Raw genomic sequence first — 11,037 nt, 5'->3', positions numbered from 1 at the left:
TCATCTTTTTTCACTGTAGGTTTCACCACCAGTAGATCTTTTCTATCAACATTCGCTACCTTTTCAGCAGCCTCCCTCAGAATACTGTCTCAGTAACCTCTGACTTTAAACCTCGTGCTAGCCTCATCCTTCGCCCTTTGGTAATCTCCCACAACCGAGCAGTTACGCTTCAGACGAAGAAAGTCACCAAAAGGGATATTCTGCACCAGGCTTCTCGGGTGATGGCTTGCTGCATGCAGCACGGCGTTTGCCCACTATAGACTTTCTATACAGCCTCATCTGTAAGATGTTGTTCTGCACAAAAACTTCTAAGTCAAGGTAATTGACAGAAGTCGCACTGATAGTGCTAGTGAATCTCAGATTCCACTCATTGTCGTTCAGCGCAGCGATGTACTCCTCAGCCAATGACTGGTCGCCACCAAATGACAAAGAGGTCATCTATGTATCTTGTCCACAACATGATCTTATCTGTCCAGTGATCATTGGTGTCGCCCCAGGCCACGTGCTTCTCCCACCAGCCCACGGATAAATATATGTACTTACTTATTAATATTTATTTTCTTCTTTTTTTTCTTTTTTTCTTTTTTGTAATTTTTTTATTGCCATTTGGAACAAAACATTCAAACAACATTAACAAAGTACCCAGCGTCTGAAAGTCTTAGCATATATTAGCTTTGTGTAAAACTGTCCAAATGTTATACAGTATCAGTTCTCTGCATTTCCAAATCTAAAAAACTCAAAGCATATTGCACATTGTACAGACGGTTAATGGTGGGGATAAACTTTGCACAGTAAACTCCAAGAGCTCTAGGCAATTTCCTCTATCAGGGTCCACGAATACTTACAACAAGAAACCTTGGGTTGTGACGACCACTGGACAACACAGAGTTCTCAGAATACGCACTAAGGCATAATTAGTCTACTGGTCTGCAGCTGACCCTGAGGGGTCTGTTTCCACATGTTGCCGATGCGGGCCCACTCTAAAAATGGTCTCCAAATGTCCCTCGACCTGGACGTCAAAGGTATTAGTTCCCAAAAGGTGGTCAACTGTGTGTGACTGAATGTCATGTCTCGTATCCAATCTTTCATGGAGGGAACAACCCTCCTCCCCCAATGTATAGCTACCCTCTGCTTGGCCAATAATTATAACATATCATGTAGCTTACGGGTCCCCCTTGGTGTGTCCTGAACGTAGCCCAACAGTCCCAATAAGGGGTCTGGGGCACCAGGTGTGCCAATTATGTTGTCTATTGTATTAAAAATCATATCCCAAAACATAGCCAACCGCGGACAGCTGCATACCATATGCAGAAATGAGGCTGGGATAGAGCCGCATCTCCAACTGCTGTCATCTACCCTGATCCCCATACGATAAAGCTGAGAGGGAGTTCTATAGAATTGATGTAGAAATTTTAAATGGATTAATCAGAGTTTATAGTTGGGGGATAAGGCCGTTAGTTGATTGCAACAAAATGCCCACTGTTCCTAGGTGAGTGGATCATGCAACTCAGCAATCCACGCTTGAAGGGCCTTCGGTGATAACAATGGGGCCGAATTCTGCGCGTTATTTTAAATACTTGGGATGAGTCTGCGGGACAAGTCAGTCTTAAGCACATTCTCTAGGGCAAGCAGTGTAGGAGGTGGGTTGGGGAATGTGTCATGTATTCGCTCTGCACGTGGCTCTAAGTTTGTGATGGAAAAATAATTCAAAAAAAGAAACTGCACGTCCCTCCACGGGTTCGGGGGGAGCTCTGAACTCCTCTCCCGGGTAGAGGTCTGCAAAAGTTTGTATTCCCATCTTCAGAGCTAGTGCTCTACTTGCTCCCTCACCCATTGTAGGAAGCATGGGGTTGTGTGCCAGTGGGATAGAAGGGGAATATAAGATTTTGAGGTGCACTCACTCACCTAGCTTGTCCCATGCCCACTTCGATGTTTCCACCGTGTCAATTTCTCCTTGAGGTCATTTCTAAGTTTGGTATAGGGCCACCTGGAGAGGCACTGGAGCAGCCAAATACATTTCCACTGCTGTGTGCAGCTGGAAAGGGGTTGGGTGCGCCCAGAAATGCAAAAATTGTGCCTGTGCACTTAGCGCATGTAGCTGAATGCCAGGGGCCCCCATCTCACCCTGGAACAGTAGCAAAGTCAACAGTTCCCACGATTCACGTGCTTGGAGGCCCACCCAAACCAAGGATATCAATAAGGAATGGATGATAATCAAAAAGGTCTGTGTGATAGGGATCTGGATATTAACAAATAGGTACAACAGTTTCGGTAGTATCACCATTTTAGCAATGGCTATTCTCCCAGCCAAGGACAGGGGGAGCCCGGCCCATGCAGTGACTTTGTCTTCCAGCCAGGATACTGTTCACCCGTAATTCATGTCCCAAATTTCTTGCATGTTTCTGCTGAGCCATATACCGAGGTACTTTACCGGTCCATCTGCCAATTTTAATGGGTAGTCAGGAGGAAAAGGTGCTGTGGCGTCAGTTAGGGGGAAGGTTGTGGACTTTGTCCAGTTTATAGAGATTCCAGAGTGCCCACCAAATGTAATCAATTCATGGAAAATGGGAGCCGTATTTGTCTCTGGATCACATGGATATATGGTAACATCGTCAGCTAATAATGAGATTAGGAGGTTCCTCGAACTGAATCCCAGGCCTCTGGCTGTGTGATGCTGCCTGATACGAGCTGCCAATGGCTCCATTGCAATCGCGAAGAGTAAGGGAGACAACGGGTATCCCCGTCTTGTGCCCCGTGAGATGATAAATGGGTCCGAAAGCATTCCATTAAACCGTACCCTGGCGGAGGGTTTTGTATAGAGCAGTCAAAGCAGACTCAGAAAAAGGGGGCTGAATCCCATCCTCTCCAGGACAGCAAAAAGATATGATCACTCCTGCGAGTCAAATGCCTTCTTAGCATCAAGGTAAATGGCAATGGTCTTCGAGACAGGATGATGATAATGCACAACAGAAAAGGTTTGAAGATTGTGAGATGTAGAGCGCCCAGGTATAAAACCTGATTGGTCTGGGCAGGCGATCAACGGGAGTAGAGGCTGAAGTCGATTAGCGACCAATTTAGCAAAGGTTTCGACATCCACATTGATCAAAGACAGTGGTCGGTAAGAGTCATATTCGTCTTCGGGCTTCCCCAGCTTAAGCAAGGTAATTATAATGTCCTCACGCATGGAGGGTGGTAGGATACCCGTGGTTTGAGCATCTTCGTAGAGCGTTAAGAGGTGTGGGACCAATTCCTCGGCATAGGCTTTGTAAAAGGCTGTGGTCAGCCCATCAGACCCTGGAGCCTTGTCCGATGGAAGACTTCTGATTACCTGAAGAACATCTTCCACTGCAAAAGGAACGTCGAGATATTCCCTATGCCCCCGTCCCAACCACAGCAGCTGGAGCGAGTCTAAAAACGGCATGAGATTATCTTGCACAGAACCGTGGGTCGACGTATGTAGTGTAGCATAAAATTGCGTACATTTGTTCAGTATGTCTTGTCGACCTGCCGACCCTTTGGGAGCGGACCCCCTGACATCCGTAATGAAAGCTGTTGTGCGTGGGGCTAGTTACTAATATTTTTTAATAATTGTTTTAATAACGTATCGATTGTTAAAAAATATCTTATAAATTATAAATACATCTATACACATAAAACAATAATATAAATAAAAATTAAATAAATAAATATAACAAATGTAAAAAATTCTAATTATTTTTAAAATTAATATATACTACCTTATCTAAAATAATACAAAAAATATTAGATAGCGGAGGGAATAAAACTACTATTCCAACTCCAAACAGTGGAATAGTAGGGAAAGTTTTGGATAGCGTAGGGGTAAAATTTACTATTCACACTCCAGTGAGTACAACAGTAGGGAAAGTGTTGGATAGCGTAGGGGCTAAAATTACTATTCCCAGTCCAGGGAGTGCAACAGTAGGGAAAGTATTGGATAGCGTAGGGGTTAAAATTACTATTCCCACCCCAGAGAGTGCAAGAGTAGGGAAAGTGTTGGATAGCGCAGGGGTAAAAATTACTATTCCCACTCCAGTGAGTGCAACAGTAGGGAAAGTGTTGGATAGCGTACTCTTCCAACTCCAGTGAGTGTAACAGTGTGGAAAGTGTAGGATAGCGTAGGGGTTAAAATAACATATTAATAAATAATTAATAAAGTAAATAATAATAAAGAGCAATAACATTAAATTAATATTTACTGAACATTAAATTACTTCCCATCTTATTCCCCCATAAGCACACACCCCACTTCACATAAAAAATAACACAATCAATTTAATTATCAATTAATCAATTAATACAAATTAATTACCAATGAAAAAATAACGAACAAAAACGTAATAATCAATACTGATTAATAAAAATGTATAATTACTTAATTATAATAAATTACTTCCCACACTATTCCCCTATAAACCCACAACCCGCTACACATAAAAAATAACACAATTAATGTAATTATCAATTAATAAAAAATAATGACAAATTCATAATAAATTTACAATCAATTATTAATCAATAACAATACATAAAATCATATTAATTCATTAATTATAATTAAATTACTTCCCACCCTATTCTACTATAAACCCACAACCTGCTACACATAACAATAAATAAAAAATAATAATACATTAATTATGAATATTATAATGATACATTAATCAATTAATAAAAAGTAATTACCAATTAATAATAAATTAATGATCAATCACAATAAATAAAGACATATTAATTAATTAATTATAATTACATTTCTACCCACCCTATTCCCCTATAAACCCACAACCCGCTACACATAAAAAATAACATCATTAATTTAATTATCAATTAACCAATTGATAAAAAAATATTTACCAATTGATAATTAACAAAAAATTAATTAACAACAACAATACATAAAAAATAATAATAAATTAATTATAATGAATATACTGCTACATTAATCAATCCATAAAAAATAATTACCAATTAATAATTAATTAACAATAAATTGATATTCAATAATAATAAATAAAAACATATTAATTATAATTAAATTACTTCCCACCCTATTCCCCTCTAAACCCACAACCCGCTCTGATAATAAAACGCAAAATTTACATTAAAAAATTACACATTTCTAAACATTTAATACATATATTTAGAAATAATAAAAATACATTACATAAAATGTTAAACATTAAGCATGGGCGGATTTTGCGGATTCGCAATCCGCGAATTTGCGGATTTGCGTATTCGCGGATTGCAAAAATACGCGAAATCCGCGAATTCTCGCGGATTAGCGGATTTTTGGGGGGTGTGTGTGTTCGCACGGGTTTCTGCAAGTTCGCGAGGGTTTTGTACTATTTCGCAAATTGCGAACTTACTTGTCGGGTCGCCAGTTTAGCGAACTTGTTATTTCTACGTGCCCAGCCTGTTTGCTAAGCTTTCTTCATCACTGCCACCCTCTGTCACCACTGGCACTCTCTTTGGTCACCCATGCCACCCTCTGGCTCACCCATGTCACCCTCTGTGTCATCACATCACCCTCTAGTTCACCAGTGTACATTATTGGGGCAAAGCAAAGCACTGCCATCCTCTGTCAACACTGGCACTCTGGTTCACCCATGCCACCCTCTGGCTGGCACACCCATGCCACCCTCAGTGTCATCACAACACCCTCTGATTGACCACTGAGTGAACAAACACCTGCTAAGTGCTTTAAGTTTTGCAAACAACAACACCTGCCCTGCCCCAACTGACATTAATGAAGGCTGGCACCTGCTTGTCTGCTCCCTTTCCTTTTTGTAGCAAATGCAATGTAAATAATTGTTTTTAACAGGATGCAATGGCATACTTGTAACTATTCTGTGACTGTCAGAGCAGGGTCACACAATAGTTGCAAGTAGGCAACCGGATTCTGGAGGGCCCCTTCAGGAAGCACTACAGGTAAATGGTTACAAATGATGAGCTCGAACTTTTGCACCTGCTCGTTCGTTTTGCTTTTGCAAAACTCGTTTTTCGGTAATTTCGCCCTATTCGGGGGCGCGTCGTAGTGCGAACTGGCCCGTGGAGGCCGCGAACTCGTGCGAGTTACCTCAAGGTTGAGTATGGGCGCCGCCATTTTGTTTGCGTGACGTATTTCCGTTTCCGCCCGCTAAGTGTAATCTCGCGCGACTCGCGCCTTGCGAATACAAGTTCGCACGAGTTCGCGAGAGAAATCGCGTGCGAACTTACTTACGCGCACGTGATCGGGCCGCCATCTTGTTTTTCATTCATTCCTATGTGTCTGGGTATGGTGTTTCTATCCTCTCTATATCTCTGCCATCCTTTGCTTGTTTTAATATTTTTTTGATCTATTTAACTTATTTTCTATCCCTGTATTTTTCTAGATCTATATTTTTGTGTTTTAGGCTACTTTTGTTTACTTTTGAACTACTTTTTTAAACTTTTACTTTCCTTCTTCCCTACTCTTATTCTTTTTCATTTTGTCTCTTCTTTACTGCTCACACCTGCCCAGAACATGGTCAAGACAGCTGTGAAGCTGCCCAAGACGGGCACCGCAGCCCGTGCCCGGCTCCCGTGTGGTCGATTGAGGGCGGAAATGGTGGTGCCCCGGGAGATTTTCAGCCCTGAGGAGGTGGGCGCACTTGTTTTTTACGTGCAGCGCCGTCTCCCCAGGACCATCGCGGCAGGCGGCAGGATTGCTGCTGGTTACACCAACAGCCAGGAGCGACGGAAGCGGTGGGGGCAGGTGTGCCGGGCCCTTTTTAAGATCACGGGGGTCCAGCGCACCTACAATCAGGTCACCCACCGCTGGACCGACATCCTTGACCGAGAGCGTGACCTGCTAGACGTGCTGGGAGTGGAGGTCCCCGGTCTTGGTGAGTAGTAGTAGCAATTTTTTCATTAATATTTCAAAATCTTCTGTGCATTTCAGGTGCACTGTTCTCCTTCTCTGTGCCGGTGCCACTGCTTATTTGTTATCTATTTTGTGTTCATTTAATTGGGCTGAGTATGAGTGTATTTTACAGAACTGCGTAATGCTAGACACAAAGGGGCAGATTTACAAGCCCCTTGTTCCACGTTTACACTGCCTTACCTGACGCACAGCGACGTAAACGTGGCGCATCCCTGCGAGTCATGTACAACGTGATGCATCTAAGTAGATGCGCCACGTGAATGCCTGGGCCTGCGCCTCAATGGGTGCGTTCCCACGCAGGGGGGGAGTGGGGGGTGGGGGGTGCCGGTCAGGCAGATGTGTGCCTCGCAAAAGTGCCTGCGTGAAATCTACAAGATTTAACGCAGGCACTTCCGCGACGCTGCTATGTCAATTCTTTATGCCTGCTTGCTTGAAGCAGGCGTAAGGACTGATGCGGTATGTAGAGTATTGGGCAGCCCTGAGCACTGCTATAGTTGCATTGCGCCCGCGACGCGACTCTAGAGATGCGCCCCTATTTCGTCACGAGATGCGTCACGCATCTGCCTACCCTTGCGCCAGGGTTTGCCGCATTGTAATAGCGGCGCATCTGCCGTGACGCAAGGTTAGTTTTGCGTTACGTATTTGTTCTGGTGCACATCTGGAGGTGTCCAGCTCAGAACTCGTAAGTATGCCCGTAAGTGTCAGATTAGCAATTACCTGCGCATCCCTGCAAAGTGTGTGGCACGGCAGCACCACCCATGGTGCGCCGTATTTACAATGCGGCACACCATGGTCCCAAAACGTCACCGAAGCGTTACGCATCGGTGCCGTAAAGGCGGCTCTTTGATGGAGTTGCGTTGCAACGATGGCGCAGCTCCAGCAATGCTGCGTCAAGCCGTAAGTCTGCTTCATGCAGGCGCAGGGTTTCAGTGACGCATCATTGTCCTAAATGACTGATTGAAATTTTATATATTCCCCATAGCCACTTTTAGCATGCGTTCCTGCGCAGGAACGCCCTCCCTTGCGATGGAATGCTCCCTAATGGCGCAGGGTTTTAGAATGGGATGCATCTCCCATATGCGTCACGTTGTTAATATACGCCACACCATGGCGCCTCTCTTGTGGCGCTGCGTCACAAAATTGACGCAAGAATGGAGCAAAAGAGCTGCAAGGGGCTTGTAAATCTGCCCCTAGAGTAGAGGCTCAGGTGCAGTCCTTCCTTTGTAGCCCTCTTTTTGGATGAAATAGTAGGTTCTTGTTCTTTCTAAATGTTTGATTTGGTTGACAAGGACATCGGCAAGCAGCAATCATCAATGTTTTCTGTTATTTCTTTCATGTTGTACGTCAGGTCCGCCCAGGGGCAAGCGGACCGAAAAATCTGATGCAGCAGTGGCTCCAAAGGAGGAGGATGCAGGCCAGGGCGGCGAGTGCTCCTTTGCTGGCCCCAGTAAGTTTTCATTTAAATATAGAGGACCTATTGTTGTCCAAGCATTCCTAATTTAATTGTTTCGAAATAGGGTTTAGATAGGAGCAAAATCAATAATCCAACTGTTGCAGGGACAATTCTCCACAAACCGAACTATGGACAGCAAAGACCAGAGTAATAATATTTCAGAGTGGCGTGTTTGGCACACTGTATAAATAAACCTGGTAGTGTCAGCAGCACAGACTCCTCCTTGCAAAAATTGCAAAACTTTTCGCTCAGTCACTCTAGTCTTGACTCTCTGGAGGACTAAAAACCACAGAGTCAATTCAAGTTTAAAAGCTTTATTAAAAGTTTAAGTAAACACATATATGAAAATAAAGTTAGTTGGAAATGGAAAAGTGCTTGGTGCTGAGTTGATGAGTACTGGATTGGTACACATTTCTTGTGGTCGAGCCGAGCTTTCACCTGGTTTGAAGTTGATGTTCCTCTTGTCCTTAGAAGTCCAGTTTCTGTCTGTTCAGAGAAAAATAGTGTGTGTTAAAATTAAGCAAGCATTCAACAATTGTGACAAAAAAAATGAAGCAAGACAACAGCTTTCCCTGGAAGGAGGGACATTTTTACTTTAGACTAGAGTAGACAGTCAATTAATTTTTCTGTTGTTTTCACATTTTTTCATTCATAGACCAAATACTAGTGGAGTGGTGTAATCTAACATTCTTAAATCTACTTTGTAGGTGGAACATCTGGTGGCGGGGCCAGCTCAGATGTGGTGGTCATCAGTGACTCGGAGTCCGAGGGTCAATCTGGGGAGGAGGCGGCGCTAGAGGAGTCGGATCAAGAGCAAGAAGTACAGACTGTGAGGAAGGAGACGGTGGCGGTGGCGAGTACAGGTAAGCTGGATCATGGAGGTACTATCTGACTCTTAGATAGGATATGATGTGTATTCAGTGGTGGCCCAGTGACAAATTACAATATGGTAATTACAGCAGGCTGGGACCGACAGACAGATGGAGGCAGAGACAGAGAGAGAGGAAGACAGAAGGAGAGAGAGAGAGAGGGAGGGAGCCAGAGGGAGGGTGAGGGAGGGAGACAGAGAGAGAGAGACAGCGAGGTAGAGGGAGACAAAGGGAGACAGAAAGAGTGAGACAGAGAGAGAGAGAGAGAGAGGGAGGGAAACAGACATATCGCCTGGGCCTGGTGCAGATGATACGGTTGCTGGTGTGGTTAACGGCTCAGAGGAAAAATCACTCACTTCTGCCAGATCTCTTTCATATGAAAGAGCACCAAACCAAGGATACAAGTGAGTTGTGGGAAGGGAAATGGTGATTCAAGCGCCCCTCCCTGCGGACGCCCATGATACTGGCCTGAATAGTTTTGTACTGCCCTGGCTAGTTGCTAGTTGTACTGTGACACAACTTCCTGCTGAATCATTTTGTGTTAATCATATTCTTAAAGAGCATTGGTTACAGATTATGTCTTTCTTTCTTCATGTAGTTGGCAATACTAAAACCTCCAAACCAACGAGGAGTATGCTGGCTGTACTGGCCCGGCAACGGAGGCTGGAAGCAACTGTTGCTGAATATCGGCGACTGGTGGAACTAGAGGGGGACGACACGCACTCCAGTGCATCAAACCTAACAACATCTACATCCTCCTCTGTTACCCCACGTTCTACCGGTAAGCACAGTGCTCCAGCAAACCGGAGCCGTGCCGGAAGACGCCACCGCCGAGCAGCAAAAGCTGCACCTTGCAGCACTGTTAAAGGTCGCTTGCGCCGTGCACTCCGCAGAGTGTCCGACCTAGAGGCGGAGGTCCAGAAATGGACCAAATATCAGAATGTGGTGGAGGGCCTCCGCCTAGATCAAGCCATCCTCCAAGAAAAATATGATGCCCTGGCCCTAAAGCATGATGCCCTGGAGGCCAAACTTAACAGCTTGCATCCATAGAGTGTCCCTTGCCCCTGTTTTTGAGACTTTTGGGGGGTGGGAATTGGGAGTTGGGTTTTTTGGGGACTTTTGAGGACTATTTATTTGTTGGGGTTAGGGAGGGTCTTGCGGGAGATTATTTTGTTAGGGATATAAATATACTTTTTCAAACTTTATCTGAGCATACCTGTTTTTTTACTACTTTTGAGCTGGGTGGGTGGTGGTTTTTCAGTAATTTCATTTAACTGAACACTGTCATCGTGTTGGTTCACGTGCAATAGGCCAAATGTTTTCCTAAGTAAATGCCTGTCACAGAGTTTGTTAATTCAAGAGCCCTAGGACTTTGCTGCTAGTACCACTGTCACTCTCTCGCCTCTCCAAATACTCCATTATACTACCTCCCATCCAAACGCTTATCTTACCTGTAATTTGTGTTTGAGGGCTGGCTCCACCTGGAATTCACAGAGTCCTAACGCGTTCTGCAGCAGGGCCACAACTGGAGTTTCCCGGCGTGGATTTTCTGCAAATCAAAAGCAATCAACATTAGAAATGTGGTAGCGGTGCTGACACAACCCTAAAACCTAGAAGCCCCAGAGACAGCACCCCTGAGACAGGCAAGCGAGCAATATAACGCCTACACGTTCACGTGCAATAGGCCAAATGTTTTCCTAAGTAAATGCCTGTCACAGAGTTTGTTAATTCAAGAGCCCTAGGACTTTGCTGCTAGTACCACTGTCACTCTCTCGCCTCTCCAAATACTCCAT

At 44.3% G+C, this 11,037-nt stretch overlaps 1 long non-coding RNA gene across 1 annotated transcript; it reads right to left on the bottom strand.

The window, feature by feature from the left end:
- Positions 1-8,673: 8,673 nt before the first annotated feature.
- On the bottom strand, positions 8,674-10,799 carry LOC144776326 (uncharacterized). The gene is made up of 2 exons (XR_013600580.1): positions 10,696-10,799; positions 8,674-8,861 (listed from the first exon to the last, which is right to left on the bottom strand). It is a non-coding gene; the product is annotated as an uncharacterized LOC144776326 (long non-coding RNA).
- Positions 10,800-11,037: the final 238 nt, after the last annotated feature.

Source organism: Lissotriton helveticus, chromosome 1_1, assembly GCF_964261635.1.
Source record: "Lissotriton helveticus chromosome 1_1, aLisHel1.1, whole genome shotgun sequence".
NCBI classification, from domain to species: domain Eukaryota; kingdom Metazoa; phylum Chordata; class Amphibia; order Caudata; family Salamandridae; genus Lissotriton; species Lissotriton helveticus.
The sequence above is the reverse complement of the archived record's forward strand: the minus strand, read 5'-3'. Positions and strand labels throughout refer to the sequence as shown.